Source organism: Macrotis lagotis, chromosome 5, assembly GCF_037893015.1.
Source record: "Macrotis lagotis isolate mMagLag1 chromosome 5, bilby.v1.9.chrom.fasta, whole genome shotgun sequence".
NCBI classification, from domain to species: Eukaryota; Metazoa; Chordata; class Mammalia; order Peramelemorphia; family Peramelidae; genus Macrotis; species Macrotis lagotis.
The window spans coordinates 27,953,523-27,972,175 of NC_133662.1; the positions used below are offsets into that span (position 1 = coordinate 27,953,523).

At 34.7% G+C, this 18,653-nt stretch overlaps 1 protein-coding gene across 1 annotated transcript in view; it reads left to right on the forward strand.

Moving 5' to 3' along the window:
- The first annotated feature begins 3,660 nt into the window (after nt 1–3,660).
- Nucleotides 3,661–18,653, forward strand: part of OPN5 (opsin 5) — a 76,157-nt gene continuing 61,164 nt past the window's right edge. Inside the window, exon 1 of the mRNA XM_074190174.1 lies at nt 3,661–4,121. The gene's annotated coding sequence lies outside the window, so the exon portion shown is untranslated. The remainder of the gene's footprint in view (nt 4,122–18,653) is intronic.

An 18,653-nucleotide genomic window follows, 5' to 3' on the forward strand; every position in this document is an offset into this window, starting at 1 on the left:
TCCAATTCCAGAATTCTTTGCACCATTGTAGTCTTTGTGTATATTTTCTTGTTTCTGCTTATTTAGTGGTTGTTCAGTCATTTTGGTCATGTCTGACTATTTGTGATCCAATTTGGAGTTTTCTTGGTAGAGGTGCTAAGGTCCAATTTGGAGGGTTTTTTTGGCAAAGGTCCTTCTTTAACTCATTATACAGATGAGGAAACCAAGGCAAAAAAGATTAGGTAACTTGTCCAGGGTCACAACCGCTAGGAAGTATCTAAGGCCAGAGCTGAACTACAGAAGATGAGTCTTCCTGACTACAGACCCAGCACTCTATCCACTGTGTCACCTAGCTGCTCTTCTGCTTACTTTACTCTGTAACATAGACCATGGATTTAGAACTGGAAGAGGTCATGTAGTCTGACCCTCACATTTTATAGTTGTAGTAATTGAAGTTGAGGGCAGATTGAATAACTTGTTCAAGATCAGAGAGTTAACATTAGGGGCAAAAATTGAGATAAAGTTTTCCAGAGCAGTTCTCTTTCTATTATCTTATATCGTTTTTTTTTTTTTTTTAGGGTTTTGTAAGGCAAATGGGGTTAAGTGACTTGCCCAAGGTTATACAGCTAGGTAATTATTAAGTGTCTGAGGTTGGATTTGAACTCAGTTACTCCTGACTCCAGGGTTGGTGCTCTATCCACTGTGCCACCTAGCCTCCCCTATCTTATATCTTCCAATTTTTTAAAAATTCTTCATATTTGTCATTTCCTATGGCACAACAATAATCTATTAACTTTTATGAATTGCAATTTGTTTAGACATTCCCCAGTAGATGGGCATCTGCTTTGCCAAAAAGCCCTCTAAATTGGACCTTGCACCTCTGCCAAGAAAACTCCAAATATTTTGTTATATTTGGGAAATTCCATATTCCCTTTCAACTTCTTGGGAGACATCTGGTGCTTTTTAAAAATAATTTGGATTTTTTTAAAAAAGGTTCAGATATAGGGCTTGACTATCTCTTACTTTTTCAAAACTCTTTTCTTCTTGATTTCACTATTATACATTTTTCATTAGTAGGTACTTAAAAAATTGTAAAGTGATTATGGCAAGCTGACATTTTTACTCTTTATCCCATCCTTGATTTCTGAGACCAAGAATAATGGATGACCCTTCTGTAGAAAGACTTCTTTCTCTAGGGTACAACTTTCTTCATTACAAGGTTAAAGAGTAAATAAGACACAAAAGAGAGGGTAGGTAAATTGGAAAGTCAGACTTTACCAAAGTGACAGTGTCACTTTTTTAATGTCACAGAATAATGTGGTTATAATTTGCTTTCAGTTTTTTTCTAGTAAATTCCTTACTCTAAATATTGAATGAATGAATTCATTAGGACTATTATTGAATGTCAGTTATAGAATCACAGAATTTGAGTTGCTGGAAGTAATCTTAATAGACATTTAGTTCAATTCATGAAAACAGATTGTTATGATAAGAAGTAGAAACAAAACTGGGATAGGGACTGACCCACAATAATATTATGGGAATTAATTCATAAACTTAGATGTAAATGTAAAATCAAGAAGCATAAAAATTCACGGAGAAATGAAGCAGGAGAGGAATTAATGTATATATATCAGCTTTGAGTGAGCTAGTATAGAAGCTTCTAGTGCCACCTGGTGACTGGCCACAGACTACTCTTCATGTAGTGGGTGCTAAATAAATGAATTGGGGTTTACTAATGCTTTTTTCTTCTTTTTTTTTTTTTGCAGAAAGCAACAAAAATGTTCATCAAATCCAATCACAGACTCAGAGCTTACTGTCAACCAGAGACTGTTAAACTTGAACTTTGGAAAGATGGTGGGACAACAATTCAGCAAGGGTATGAGATGATTTTCGAAATCCGCAGAATTATTATTTTTCTCAAGATGAGAAAATAAAAATCTTTGGTGTGATAAAGATAAAACCTAAGAGTCCAGGATGCCTTAACTTAATTTCTATTGAGACAGACAATATATCATATAGGGGAGTGTGTGTGTGTGTGTGTGTGTGTGTGTGAGAGAGAGAGAGAGAGAGAGAGAGAGAGAGAGAGAGAGAGAGAGAGAGAGAGAGAGAGAATTTCTTTGGTCTAACCTGTTGAATCAAGGGATTTCTTGGTTTCTCTTCTTATTGGATCCAATCCTGCGGTGATTTAAAAATTATAAGATGGTCTCAGGATCAAGAGTCAGAACTTTTGAAATGAATTTGACTGATCAAATAGGAACTTCATTTTTGTATAAGATTTTAAAATTTATAAAGGATCTATACTCATATTGGTGCCTCTCAACAATCCTGTGAAGTTTCTAGTATTTTAAATGTACAAAAGAACTAAATTTCAGTGGAAATATTGTTGGGAATTCAGGATGTGAGAATTCTTTCTACCAAAGTAGATAACAAATTATGAATTAGTTAATAAATCTTAGAGAGACACTTGAGGTTCATAGATATCAAGTGATTTGTCCAGGTCAGATAGCTACCAATTAGTTGATCAATAAATACCCATCAAGCTTCCCCTATATGTCAGGTAATGTACACTAGGTGCTATTAATAGAAAAGTTAGATCACTACCCTCAAATAGTTTTCATTCTACTGTAATAACAGAGAAAGGATACAAACTCAGGTCTATCTGAATTTAAGCTTAGCACTCTATCAATACTGTCTTCATTGCTCTTTCTATTTTACAGATGAGAACTTTGATGCTCAGAGAGGTAGATTGACTTGCTGAGTTTACATATCTAGTAAGTGATGGCAGCTATATTGGAACCCAGAACTTATGTCTCCTAACCTTTCTATTATAGATGACTAAATTTGTGTTCAATGGAGAATTTACAGAAGTTATATTTTTACTTCTGAGTGAGTTAAAGAAGTAGATATTCTACCATTTCAGTTTCTTTATTGTCTCATCTTTTGCCTCATCTTTAATAGATGTTGATAGAAAAGGATTCAATTTAAACATCTTACTATTATTTCTTTAAGACCTTTGGGAATTTAGAATTATGGAAACTTATATAGGGATTTGGGTCCAGATTAGAAGACATATGCTATACTACCTCTTTTCCAGAAGGCCTGATTTGTTTTCTCAACTAAAGAGAAAAAAGAAAAAAAATCTCTTCATAAGGAAAGGTATGAAATCCACTTCAGTTTCTATTTTTCTCTTTATTAGTGTTGCTAACTTTACCTTTGAAAATTGTGCAGTGATATACATTGTGAGGAGAGAAGTGGTAATTCATAATGGATTCTGAGAAATAATTATAGTTGGGTGCAAGACACAAATGGATATTTTATTTCAGAAAAAATATTTGTGGATTTGTCTTTTTCAACATTGACAATGAGTCTTCGGGGGTGGCTAGGTGGTGTAGCAGATAAAGCACGGGCCCTGGAGTCAGGAGTACCTGGGTTCAAATCCGGTCTCAGACACTTAGTAATTACCTAGCCATGTGGCCTTGTGCAAGCCACTTAACCCTGTTTGCCTTGCAAAAACTTAAAAAAAAAAGACAATGAGTCTTCAAAAAGCCTTTTTGTCAACTAGTTGAACAGAATATCTTAGAACTTTAAAGAAGTACCAAGAAATAAAAAAAAAATCTACAAATACTCTTATGTTTTAATTCTCAATTATTTAAAATTCATGGATTAAAAAACTGTGCTTTGAGTCAAAAGAAGCAAATTAATTGTTTTCTTTTTCTTTTTTCCCTAAATAGACAGGATTACACATATTTTCTGATGGATGAAATGAACAGTTGATTGTTTCTGTGTGTGTCTGTGTGTGTGTGTGTGTGTGTGTGTGTGTGTGTGTGTGTGTGTCTATGATTGTATGAAACTGATTAGTTCAGTTTCCAAAAATTGCATCTCTTTCCATAATTCATTGAGATTAGATTTTTTCCCCCTCTGGATGTGATTGATTGTTCATAAGTCTGCCAGAGAAGGGAGAAAGATGAGAAAATGAAAATCTTTGGTGTGATAAAGTCTAAGATCAGCTGATACTCTGACAACTTCAAATATTGATCTGTGAAATGAAGACCCAATAAAGCAGACTGAGGAATCTTATTGAACAAATACAGTCAGAAACTCAGAGAAAGAAACTTCAATTTTGAAAATTCCTTATACTGGTAAGTTTAAACTGGGGAATGGGTGGGATAAGTAAGATGAGCAGAATGGTTGGGTTTAAAACTTTGGAAGGATTATTTTGAATGGATGGCTAACAATTTGGATATAACTAGAAACATATCTAAGGGCCTGGAAATTACTTTCTTACATAATATTTAACTTTGTGTTCTTGTAAGAAGATTTAAGAGTAAGAAGAACATTAACTTTAAAATCAAGAGTTCTGGGTTCATATTCTATCTCTATCACTTACTATCTGTGTGATCCTGGACATAGTACTTAACTTCTCTGTTCATCTGTAAATGAGGGAATTTTATTTGATGCCTTATAAAGTCCTTTCTAGCTTTAAATATATAATAATATGCAGATATTTTGTGGATTGGCATTCAAAATATCAGTGTTTAACTGACCAAAGAATTAGGTATGTTTCTTGTTTCCTGAATGCTAGATTTGGGGTGAGTGTGCTTCTAAACTATCATCTTTAAGGCAGCAATGACTTTTTTTTCCTTTCAAAATGAGTGTAAGGCAAGTCACTTAGCCATAAAAAGTCACCAGGCCATAAAAATGTCATAAATGTCATTGCTGAAGGATTTAAATTTTCCTGCCAAAGTATATTTGTCATTTTTTTGCATGCAGTTTGTTCTTGGTTCAGTGACTTGTTTTATCTTTGAAGAGAAAGGTTGTTATTATTCCTTATAGGCATATAGGTAGCTAAGTAAGGAAGCTCAATGACTCCAAAATCTTCAAAGTATTTCATGTTGATCATTCTTATCCAGAGCATCATCTAATCACCTATGAAAACTGCTAATACAAATTTGAAAAAAGTGAAACAAGGAAACTTTTGTGATATTCATAGAAATATCCAGTATTGTTGGCTTGCTTGCATTTATCTATATCATTTAAGAAGGAAAGTGTGGGAAATGGGAAAAAAGTACTTGATCCTGGAGTTCAAGGAACTAGGTCCAAATCCTGCCCACCATTTTTATTTGAGTGAATAGAGATAGAGATGGGACATATAATTTTAATGGTATTCAATGCTTCCAGTAATCCCTTTACTAATACATACTTGCTAGTACTTTTTTTCTACCACTTATGAATATAATGAGCAGCTTAGAGCACTGAGAGGTGAAGTGATGCCCTCAGTCAGATAGCATTAGTCAGAGGTGAGACTTGAACCAAAGTGTCTTTGGCACTTGGTAGTCTTGAATATCTTCATACACAAAAATATATGTGCATGGATGTAATTATTTATTATTTATGATTAACAATGATTATTATTAATACTATCTGCAGTAGTAGTGATGGTATAGTGGCAGTGTTAGTGATAGAGGTAGTAGTAAAATTAGTAGTAGTGGTAGATGGAAGTCTTAGATGGATGGGCCTAAAGTAATAGCAGAGTTTTGACCAAATCATTTCCTTTTTCTGATCTCCTCCTCAAAAATGAAATGAAAGGTTTGTATTGGATAAACTCAAAGATGCTTCTTAAATCTATGATTCTATTGTCCAGCTGTCATGTCATACTTGGATACAATGGAAAGGCTAAGTAAATCCTTTTCTTGAAGGCTGGCAACTAAAATAGCAGATTTTTCCTTTTATTTGGAAAAATAAGTCATATTGACTTAGATTTAATTTAAAAATCTTTCTTTGGAAGTTCCTGTGTGATTAAATAATGGGAAAGAACATTGAGCTGCATATCCCTTAACTTAAAAATTACAGCCTAAGGATATCAAAGCTCTGATTTCAGGTTTGTCATATTCTGCTCTCCCAATTTTCTTCAAGCATCATCTACAGTCACATATTGGCTTTAAATGTTTTTCTCAGTGATGACTCTGCTCTCCCTATGAATGATTTAGGAAAGCTTGGCAAATTTAATTTGAAGTTGTCTTTCTCTTTTGGAGGAAAATGATGCTACCCTTATTGTATCCAATGTCATTGACCAATCTGACAACTGTTTATGCATTTCAATTTATAGTTCAAGTCATCTATTTCTTGTTGCTAGCATTTGATGTGGATGGGTACTCTTCATGCATAGTGACATTTATTTTTTCATTGGCATAACATGAGAGATAAAGGTTATTCAACCTCTTCAGAGTCCTGGTTCAGAATATTTCATAACTAAAAATAATTTTTCAAATAGTGCTTAGTTAATTTTTAAAGTGTGTCCATTTAATTTATTTTTTGATTGCTGCTTCATGAACTCCAAGGATCATAGGATCCCTATGGATTTTAATTTAGTATAAGATAAAGAGAAGAAATAATTTGCATATAGGTAGCTAAGTAGGGACCTGAATTCAGGTTATGATGTCAAATATAGGAATTTTCTCACTTCATTGGTTTCTGTAATTCTTTTGGCAGAGGTACCTTTGGTACAAAGGACTAGGATCAGTGTTAGGAGGTAACACATTGGTCTACCCAGAAAATCTGGAGAAATAGTTTAACTGGATGGCTTAGTGTGATGCTACTAATTCCAAGCTCACAAATACATTATTTATAATATGTGAAAGAAAGTTCTGTCCATGGAAAATAATGTAATACTCTAATGCAGTGGTAACAGTTTCAAATCGAAGCAGGGGTCATTAAACAGAGTATAGGGATCCCTGTGAGTTCATATTGACTTAGAAAACCACATATTGACATTATATTTTATTTTTTTAATTATTTTTGTTAATTATCAATTATTTTTTAATCTGATCTAGGCTTCACTCAGGAGAATTGTAGGTTGGAGTTGATCTGGGGTCTGGTGTTTGATGCCTCTGGTAAAGTGAAAAGAGTGCTGGAGTTGCAAGATGGATGATTAAAGAATGTATACTCTTTGTGGTAGCAAAGAACTGGAAATAAAATGAGTACTCATTGACTGAGAAATGGCTGAACAGTTTGAGACATAGGAATGCCATGGCGAATTATTGTGCTGTAATTCTGAGGAAATATGAAGAATTCCGAGAAACATGAAAAGATTTGTATAAAGTGATCAGACCCCCACAACAACATGCATATATATATATATGAAAGTGTATATATATATATATATATATACATACATATCTTTGTATGAATGTATGTATAATTAACACACATACATTCACACACATATTATACATGTTTATATATATATATTTATAATGATCAAAACCATTTAAATTTTTTAGAAAATTTAGAAGAAAGATAGAATGAAGAATTAAAAAAATGAAGAATAGATTAAGAAGCACAGTTTTCAACACAGAGAATTGGGGGCTACCAGGGCAGCATGTTATATAGTTTATCAGATGTGGTCATTGTTTTATGTTATTGTTTAATTTTTTTTCTTTGCTCAAAGAGAGGGTTTAATGGTTTTGGGGACAGGTAGTGGTGGTAGCAGGGAGTATTTTCTAGAAATGACAGAGAAAAAGTCAAAGGTATCAATTAAAAAGTATTTTTTTTTTTAAAGATTAAGAACACCTAGGTGCTACAATAGATAGGGCATGAGTCCTGGGGTCAGGAGGGTCTGACTTTAAATCCTCTGTGACCCTAGGCAAGTCACTTAACTGATTGTTTTCAAATAAAAAAAGATAGAGAGAGCCAAAAACATCTTGCATAGTAAATTAAATAATGATAAGTAGGAAATATTTTCACTTTCTTAATTGGCTCACCTTCACAAATACTTCTTTGTCCAATAGTTCTAGAAAAGGACTTAAAAATTTTTCCTATCAAATAAAACTACTGTAAGCGAAACCTATTACACATGCGTGCGTGCGCACACACACACACACACACACACACACACACACACACACAAATATACATTACTCATATATTAGCATTTTCTGTGACACTGACTCCATGATGTTCCCTCCTTATAATCCTATCCTAAACTCCAGTGTCTTTGTATTACCTCTGGAATCAAACATAAATTCTCCTTTCATTTAAAGATATTTGAAAGTTCTCTCCTTCCCACCTTTCCAACCCTATTATGCATTACTGTCTCTAAGATTAAGACATAGTGGTCTGTTGTTCACACATGATTCTCTACCTCCTCTCTCCATGTTTTTGCATTGTCTGTCACTTTACCCTTCTCCACCCCCTATCTCTCCCACACCAATCACCACTCTTCAATTCAGTGACAGTGAACTCAGTGCTTCTGTTCAACCTGGACACTCCATTGGAGTATTTTCACTGGCTGTCTCCCATGCCTGGAACTCTCTTCCTCCTCATCTCTGCCTTGTAGTTTCCCTGGAATCCTTCATAACACAGGTAAAATCTCATCTTCTGCAAGAAGCCTTTATCAGTCCCCCCTTAATGCTGGTGTTTTCCCCTCTATTGATATTGTCATTATATCTATATCTATATCCATTTCTCTATCTCTATCTCTATCTCTATCTATCTCTATCTCTATCTATCTCTATCTCTATCTCTATCTCTATCTCTATCTCATCTCTATCTATCTCTATCTCTATCTCTATCTCTATCTCTATCTCTATCTCTATCTCTATCTCTATCATCTCTGTCTCTGTCTCTATCTCTTTCTCTAGCTCTAGCTCTAGCTATATCTAGCTCTCTCTCCATATATATGTGTATATATATATGCATAAATATATATATATATATATATATATATATATCCTATTCATGAATTGTTGTTAGCATGTTGTCTCCCCTGTTAGACTGGAAGCTTCTTGAGGGCAATGCTTGCCTTGCCTTTTTTTGTATCCCCAATGTTTAATGCAGTGACTGGCAAGTAGGAGGCAAATTAACAAATATTTATTGACTGACTTAAGTATTTACTGACCAACTGACTGTCTCCCATGTCTGTCATGATCTTCCTTCTTATTTGTGTATCCATAATTCTTTGAATTGGTTTGAGATTTGACTAAATATTTACCTTATTTTAAGATTCAGCTCAAGATCTAGTCACTTTCCTAGTCTCCCTAACTGCTAGTGGTTTCCTTTTTAGGTTACCTTCTATCCACTTTCTATATGTTTTTATATTCCCAGCACCTACCATAGTACCTGCCACATAGAAGGTATTTAGTAAGTCTGTTTTTCCTTCACAGTTTCTTTTTTCACCTCAGTGAAGCTCTTAACTCTTCAGAGACAACCCCCTGAAAGTTCCCAAGATATCAATTAGGGTACCATATGTCCTTTCTCCCTTTGATTCCAGAGACAAGTTTTCCCCAATCTAAGATTCATTCTCAAATTGTTTAGGGAAATAGACATTTCTCATTTACTTTGGGAAAAAATCTAGCACATTGATTTGATGACAGGATCCTGAAAAATCTGAGAGACTAAAATATTGGGTCAAGTTTAATAAAATCAAGTTTAATGGGGAAAACCATAATATTATAGATTTATAGGGCAGTCATGTAATGAGGGAAGCAAGTTCTCTTATTCTACAAAAAAAGGAGCTATATAGTATTTCTTGAGTCTCATGGGTAGTAAAAGACAAAGACAAGATTTGAATTCAGCTTCTCCAAACAAAAATATCTAGCTATTTAGCTAGATAATGTATTTATTAAGTTTGTACTATGTTTCAGCAGCTATAACCCCAAAGAAACAAGTACAAATGAGTAAGACAGTCCCTGGTTTCAAAAAATCTTATATTCTAATGGGAGATGATAATACATAAAAGATTACTGGAAAAGGGGAAGAATAAACTCTAAACTTCAAGGGAGAGAAGAAAAGAGATACCTCATCTTCTGCAGAAGTAACCAGGCCTAGATCTAGATATAAAATTTATTTTTATTGTGGATGGGGGTGGGGATGGAAATGAATATGAATTATAATATCTACATACCTTGTTGGATCTTCTCTCCTTACTTTTTACAATATTGTCCATGATGAGCTATTTTTGCTTTCATGTTCTCAGTGGTTCCCAAAACTGATCTTGCTTTCTCTGAATGGCTTCCCATGTCCCTTACTTTCCTCAGCCTTTGTTCCTCCATCCACACTAATCTTTCCCATGTCCCACCCTCCTTAGAAAATAGCTTTTTGCTAGGCAGTAAGATTTTAAAGACATAGATTGTCAGAACTGGAAGAGACATTGAAGATCATCTGTTCAATCCCATTATTTTGTAAATGAAGTAACTTCATCCCAAGAATTATTTGAAAACTTTGTAAGACTGCATTAAAATTGGGACAGAATCTAGAACATTTCCCTTACTTTATTCTACCATTGTAATTCCTTTTGGGAGTGAGACTGTTTCTTTTCTGCATTTACTAAATATTTAATTTAGAGGAGCATTCAATTTTGTTAAAGAAATTGGCTCTGGCTGTTCATGAAATTTTGTTAATTTTATTTTATTCATCAATTTTAGAAAATCATGTTTTTAGATTAATTCTCATAACTCAAAAGTGAATTTTTAGTTAATTTTTTTTGTTGCCTTGATTTTAGAGCCAGGAGAAATGCCAAAATTACTCTTTTCATTAGACTTAGGTTTGTAGTTTACTCTGATAAAAAAGAATGCTGAGATTTTTAGTAATTTTTTTTTATAGATTGGCAGACTTTAATTAGAATGCTGAATTTAGGGGCACTGGAATTCATATTATCTCAGAGTTGAGAAGGGACCTCAAAGACAATCTACTACAACTCATATCTGAACATACCTTCTATTATATTCCCAATGAATATCATTTAGACCACTTGGAGATCTCTAGTGAGGAGGAACACACCAACTTCTTAGGGTATTCCTTCCTTTTTTGGGGTTTTCCTAATAGCTAGGAAGTTGCCCCTTATAACAAATAAGAACTTCTCTACAGTTTCCTCTCAATGACTTCTAGTTTAGCACTCTTAAGAACAAGCAATCAATCAACTGGTAAATATTGATTAAGCTCCAGACATGCAGTATAAAAATGAAACCATTCCTTGGTTCTTGAGAACCTTACATTTTATCTATCTATCTATCTATCTATCTATCTATCTATCTATCTATCTGTCTGTCTGACTATCTATCTATCTATCTATCTATCTATCTATCTATCTATCTATCTATCTATCTATTTATCTATCTATCTATCATCTATCTATCTATCATCTATGCATCTTATAATTATGCACATGCAAAATAAATACAAACGGTGGCAGTAATCAGGAAAGACTTAGAAGATGATGCTTGAGCTAAGCTTAAAAGAAGAAAAGAATTCTAAGAGGTAGAGGTAAGGAAAAAGTACATTTCAGATATAGGGGACTGTCAGTGCAAATATACAGAGAAGAGAGATAGAGTGTTAGAATAACCACATGTGAGGAACAAGAGGAACAAAAGAACTCTCATTCCTCATTCACCTGACAGTCTTTCAAATACTTGAATAAATTGTCATATATATCATATCTTCCCGAGTTTCCTCTTTTCTAGGCTATTTATGCTTAATTCTTTCAACCATTGCTAATATGTTATATCCTACAGACTCTTTACCATGCTGGTTTCTATCAAATATGTCAATTTCCTTTCTAAAATATGGTTTGATTAGGACAGAAAACAAAGGAACTATTGTGTCCCTCACTCTGGACATGAAACAGATATTATTGGGGCTCAGTGCTGTTCTCATGGAAATTATTCTTGAAACATACTATAGTTGAAATCACAAACTCATAGGATATCTTGAAAAGTCATCTAATGCAGGAAGAGTAGTATAGTATGATCCTGGGCAAATCACTTCTCTTTTCTGGACCTGTTTTTCTTGTTCTTGGAAACTGGGGACATTGCATTCAATGACCTTTAAAGTCTCTTCCAGTTTCAAATACATGATTTACCTACATTTGTGAAACATATCTCACGCTTCCTCTAATAGTTTAGCATGTAAGGATATTCTTTTCTGCTGCCTCTTCTGATTTAATTCAGTGTGAATAGCATCAACCTTCTCTCAGTTGCCTATCTTGAAACCTTGTCTTCTCTATTTCTTCCTTCTCCCTTTAAAATAAATTAACTTTATTACTTTCAATTCTTCATTATCTCCCTTCACTTTCCCCTTCCCCATCCATTGAGAAGGTAAGAAAAACAAAACCTGCACAAATAATCTATAGTAATAAGAAAAAATTTCTCATAATTGCCATGTCCCCTCTACCCTCCCCCCCCTTTTTTTTTTGCAAGGCAAATGGGGTTAAGTGGCTTGTGCAAGGCCATACAGCTAGGTAATTATTAAGAGTCTGAGGCTGGATTTGAACTCAGGTACTCCTGACTCCAGGGCCGGTGCTCTATCCACTGTGTCACCTAGTTGCTCCATACCTGCCCTTCTAAAAAAAAAAAAGAAAGAAATGACAAAAAGGAAAAGAAAATATTCTTTGATTTTCATTCTAGTGCATTAATTCTCTATCTAGAAGTAGATAGCATATTTTAATCATGTGTCTTTTGAAATTGTGGTTGGTCAATGTATTAATCAGTTTCCAGATCTTTCAGAGTTGTCATTTTCTTTTATTTCTCATATCTAGTCACATACTATGATTCCACCTCTATAATCTCTTACTTTTCTGTTTTCTCTTTCTTAACAATGCCAGCAGTGGAGGACAAGTCTTCATCATCTTTCACTTGTGCTGTTGCAATAACCTCTTAATCTGACTGGGAGTCTTTATGTCTCTGAAACAATCCGTCTTTCACATTGCTGTCAGATTAATTTTCTTTTTTATTGAAACTAATCATGTGACTCAACAAAATTTGTAGACTCCCTATTACAGTTGAATACAAGGTTCAAGATATTCAGTCTGGCATTCAAGATCTTCTAAAATATGGTGCCACTCTATCTTTCCAGTGTTTACTCATACCATCCACAATACATTCTCTAGACTTCCACAAAATTATAGTTCTCACTGTTCTTCATACATCTTATCCTTTTTCACATATTCCTATGCTTGGTTTCCTACTTATAGACTATCTCCCTGCCTTAGCTTCAGTGGTTAAAATCCTCTGCTTTAAAGCTCAATTTAAGGAACATATCTATGAAAACTTAACTGATCCTACTAATAAATAATTATCTTTCAATTAACTGATGCAGTAGATAGAGCACTGGCTTAGATTTTCCATGAGTTCAAAACTGTCTTCACACATTCTGAATTGTATGGCCCTAGGCAGGTCACTTAATCCTGTTTATTACTTATCTATAAAAATGAGCTGAAAGAATTGGCAAACCATTTCAGTATCTTTACTATGAAAATCTCAAATGGGGTCACAAAGAGTCAGATTTGACTGAAATAGCTGAACAACTACTACAACCCTCTTCAAACCTCACTAGTACTTAGAACCTCTTTGCCTCAATATTTTGTTAAAGATTATAGTTATTCTGTAAGATATGATATGATTTAATGGGGACTGGTACCACACATCATTTAAACTTGATATCTCTCATAGCACCTGGGAGAGTATTGTATCTATAACAGGATACTTCACTGATATTTATTCAAAGGAAGAAAAGGAGAAAGAAAGGAGAGAGGGAAGGAGAGAAGGATGGCACCAAAGGGATAATTTTAACTTGGTTACAATGTAAAGCAAGAATTCCCAGGTGACATATAATGCCATATTAATTCCAGATTCTTTAAATTTCTTCTACCCTCTACATATAGTCATATAGTGCTTTATTCATGAATAATAACATTTTTATAAATAGTAAGAAAGACAGTGAGATTAAGTATAAATTCTATGATATGGGAATTGGTTTGTAGTTTAGCTAGGGCAGCAGTATTAAATGCATAAGTCTAGCTTGTGATTGGTGTCTCCATAAGTTGTTCTTCCTCCAAGTTTATGTTGACATCACACAGAATTTATCCTTTCCACAAGGGAAAGAAAAACATTCTTCAATACAACACTATAATTCAAAAGAAGCTTTTCAAAAACAACTTTATCTGTAGCAACATCATTTCCCCCTAGAGCAGTTGGCTGGATGATTTTAATCAATATTTGTAAGGACCTATGGAAAAAAATGGGAGCATTTGGTGATTTTCTAAAAGGGCTTATAAAAGACTTGTAGAACTGGGGTCCTGAATTTATGATTTGGCTCTCAGCCATAATGTTTGAACAGGCTGAGTATATGGGAAGCAGGTCAGAGGCAGCCTTAGCCATAGATAGTAAAAATAATAGATTTTTCTAGCAAAGTCATTAAGAGGGGTAGCTCTGAGCTTTTGTCTCTTTGACCCCAGGATCTAGAAATATGCTTGCACATAGTAGGTGCTTCATAAAAACAATATATTGGATAGAAATTGAATAAGCTGGAGAGAGGAGAAAAGAGGAGGGATTTCAAGGCATAAAGAACTGGGTAAACAAAAAATGAAGGTGAGAAAGCATAAAGAGTATTTATGGGGTGTAGGGGAAAATGATAATTTCAGTTTGTTTGAAATATGCTATACAATCTTTTTCAGTTGTCCAACACATTGTGACCATTTGAGGGTTTTCTGGAGTGATTTGCCATTTCCTTCTCCAGATGAAGATACTGATGTAAATAGGGTTAAGTGACTAAGTGACTAGCTCAGGAACACACTGATTTTAAGTGTCTGAGGTTAGATTTGAACTCAGGAGGAGGAGTCTACCTGGCTTCTGCACTCTGGCTACTGTGCCACATAGCTGCCCATGAAACCTAGACTATTAGGAGTAGAAAAATGTGAGAGTGGGATAGGGACTGGACCTGTGATTTCATTGCTATTGGGAAATCTTAGGAAGTGATACTCCCTCTGCCAATGCTGGTCAATAGCTTTGCAACCTAATCTTTGACAATTGCCTATGAAAATAAAATGACTTGTCTTAGGTCAAAGGCCCTAGGTTTCGAGGTCTTATTTGAACCTAAATATCCTTAGCTTAAAGACTATCTCTTTAGCCACAATGACACATTGACAAATGTGCAGCCCAGAAAAAGTAGCAACAACAAAAAACAATCCTCTGGTTCTTTGGGTCAAGTCTCTCTTGCAATAGTCTATCTCTGTTCTATGGACATTCCTTTTCCCCTACATATTAATCTCAATTTTGCTCCTTCTCCAGAATCCTCATCCCCCCATCATATATGGAATGAATCTTCCTTGCTGGAAACTTGTAGTTGCAATTACTTATTTGTGACATCATATGGAAATATGTGACATCATATGTTCCTAAGTGAGTTAGTGCCCTTCACAGCACACTTGGATCGCTTCTGCATTGCAAAACTGCCTTGTCATATAGAATACTATGGGTTGCCTCTACCGACTAAGGAAAAGTAGAAAGAACCTAGAATAATTTGGTTGTGGGGTCTTTTGGGATCCTTTTACACAGTCACTGATCCCCCTATTTCTCTTTCTGTGGTTTTGAGGGTGTCCCATCCAAGTCCCGTGCTGAATGGAATACATCCTTCCTGTCTGAAGTCCTGAAGGCTAAATGTCACCTTGTTTTTTAGGTGTCCATGGTACTAATATATTCTGGTCCTTTTTCTTGTCTCTCTTCATTCTTTCCAGGAGTGTTTCAAATACTTTCTCTTGAGAAGGCAAACTGCTCGCTCTCTCTCTCTCTCTCTCTCTCTCTCTCTCTCTCTCTCTCTCTCTCTGGTTTTTGCAAGGCAATGGGGTTAAGTGGCTTGCCCAAGGACACACAGCTAGGTAATTATTAAGTGTCTGAGGCTGGATTTGAACTCAGGTACTCCTGACTCCAGGACCAGTGCTCTATCCACTGTACCACCTAGCCACCCTGCAAACTGCTTTCTTGATAAATGTCTAATATTTTTTGACATTATTGTCTGGTTTGCTTCTTCTTTACAAATCAATCAAATGATTAATTAACAAGAACTTACTCCATTCCAAACACTATGGATATTGAGAAAGGCAAAAATAGTTCCTGCCCTCAAGGAGCTTACATTTTAATTTCAAAATTTCAATAGCATTAATGGATGAGGATAGAAATACCAGTTATCACCAGATAGGGTAATGTCAGATTATAGACAGCCTTGATTGCTGGGTTAAGGAGTTTGATCCTTCCTTGATATGGAGAAGGAATGCAAATTCAAAGATCCAAAGTGCTTTATATAGATATGCTTTCATATAATACTCACAAAGACCTTGTGTAGCAGATATTGTAACTTTTATAGGTGAAAAAACTGAGGTTTAGAGATTTTAAGTCACACATGTATAAATTGTGGAGTTGCATCCACAACTCACAGTAAGTGCTCACAGTAAAACTTCTATTTTTAGCAATCTCTGAGTCATTCTTTCTATTTAACAAGTTTAAATTGTCTCTTTTGGATGAAATAATTATCTTATTGCCTAACCATTACCAATTGCTAAATGATTTTCTACAAAACTCAATGGTTCCATCTGCTGTCAGAATTATAGATCACATGTTATTTATTTCACAGAGACTTGGACAGCCCCATCTAGTGAAAGCTTCTAAAAATCTAAATCAAGGAAATTCAAACGTCTAATGTTTCTCCAACTCTACTTCTCTCCCCTCCCTGTATGTTACAGAGCAACCATGATACCAACAGAGTTCTTTATTATCAATGCATCAGATTTTGTGTCCTGAAATGTTTTATGGCTTTCGTTTTCTACAGTGTTTCCCTTTACAATCAAATTCCAAAAGAAATCTGGAAGACAAATTACTACTTTAAGATTCAAAGTGGGGCTTCCCATTGCCTACTTGGCATCTTCCCACTCCTCCTCAATTAGGACACATATCTCTAGCTCATCTGTGCAGAATCTGTGCTCAGAATCATAGAATATTGGAGTTGGAAAGAATTTTAGAGATGATCTAGTCATTTGGAGGTCTCTAATTCTGAATTTCTTTTGGAAATGAGGAAACTCAAGACCAAAGGGGTTATATAACTTATTCAAAGTCAGACAGATAGTCAATGGCAGAACTTATATTCAGAGCAATATCCTTTGGTTCATCTCTAATGCTTCCCCCCACCCCAACTACATCTGATTTCTTTTCTAAGCAACCTCTTCATTTTATGTAGAGAGAATTGAGGTTCAAAAGGTTGAAGGGATGTGTTCAAGATTATATGATATGAATAGTGGGGGAGAAAGTCAGGTCTCCTGACAATGAGTTCATTTTTTTCTTGCTACAATGTTCTAGTTCTCTATTAATTGCTATTGGTTTCTATGAAATTGTAGTTTTTTCTTATGTGTATTTTTACTTTCCTTGTCTAAATTGGTAGTCCCTTGTGATGGGGGTTATGCTATTCTCTTCTATCTTACTAGTCAATTCAGTAAAATTAGCACTTAGTCAAAGCTTCTTTATTGGAACTGGAGAAGAAAAAGAATACACTGTGGCAGAGACTTTCACTTTGTCTCTTTATTTCTAGTACCCAGTACAGTGTCTGGCACAGAGCAAGTATTTTATTCATGTTTGTTAATCAAAGAATTGATTGATTCAATTAAATACCACAGGATCATAGGTTCAAAGATCCTAGATCTAGAGTTGATGAGCAATGGACTTGGGGTTGAGGCAGGAAAGATCTTTTAATATATATCTTCATGCATTTGAAAAGTTATCAGGAGAAAGGGGGATTAAATTTGTTTTGTTTAGATCCAGGACTAGGAAAAATATGTACATGTTGCTGAAAGATTGACTTTTGATCTGTTAAAAGGGAAAACTTCTTAGCAAAAAGGGCTATTAAAATATGGAATGCCTGAGTCTGGAGGTCTTCAAGTACAATTCATAATTCACATACATTTAAAGTTTTATGTTTTATCATTTGTTGGGGATATTAGAGAGAATTTCTGTTCAGTGATAAGATGTATTAGATTTATTCTAAGATCCCTTACAATTCTGATATTCCATGACCTTGCTCTGCAGGAAATCTCTCTTTCTTTCTCCTCCTCTTCTAATTCCTTTCATCATTCATTTTTTTTTTAACAAATCATTCCTTTCAATTAATAAGCAAGTATGAAGGTAAATCTTGATGGGTTTCTTTTTGAATTAAACATTCCTATCTTGGAAAAGACTCCTACCCCTCAGCGTTCCTTTTCCCATCTTGACCATTAGAGTTGATCTCTAACATAACTGAAATTACAGTAGCATGTCTTTGGTGCTCTCCTTTTACTTTCATTTCTGAATCTTCTTTTGACTCTCTTTTCCATACTTTCTTTTCTGTGTCCCTTTTCTTTCTTCAGCTGCATTGTTTCTTTGCCTGTACTTTCTGAAATGAATCCCAGATACTATTTCTAGACTACTTATGATTAAATGACCCTACTAGGGCATTCTACCCAGGCCCAATATTGATGTTGTTCACTTTGAACTTAGACTCTTAGTTCCACATCAAGTTTCCTACCTTGTATCCTATATCTTCCACACTAGACTTCCTGTGCCTACCAAAGCAGCAAGGGTGAATGAGACAAATGAAATATGGACTAACAAAAGAGGGTTATAGCACTTTTAGAGAGCATAGCTGTATTTTAACAGGGACCTTTTGCAAACAATGTTCTTATTTTTGATGCCTGATCTTTAGTAATTTGAATATTGGGAATTTCAGGCTAGGTAAGAAGGGAGAAAATTTCTATGGTAGTCTGGTATGGGGAATATTTTTGAATAATCTCAACTCATACTGATATAGAGTAACATCCTTTTCCTTCTTTCTTCTCTGATTCAGATATAAAAATCCCCTCTCCTTGTATACTGTCCTCTGTG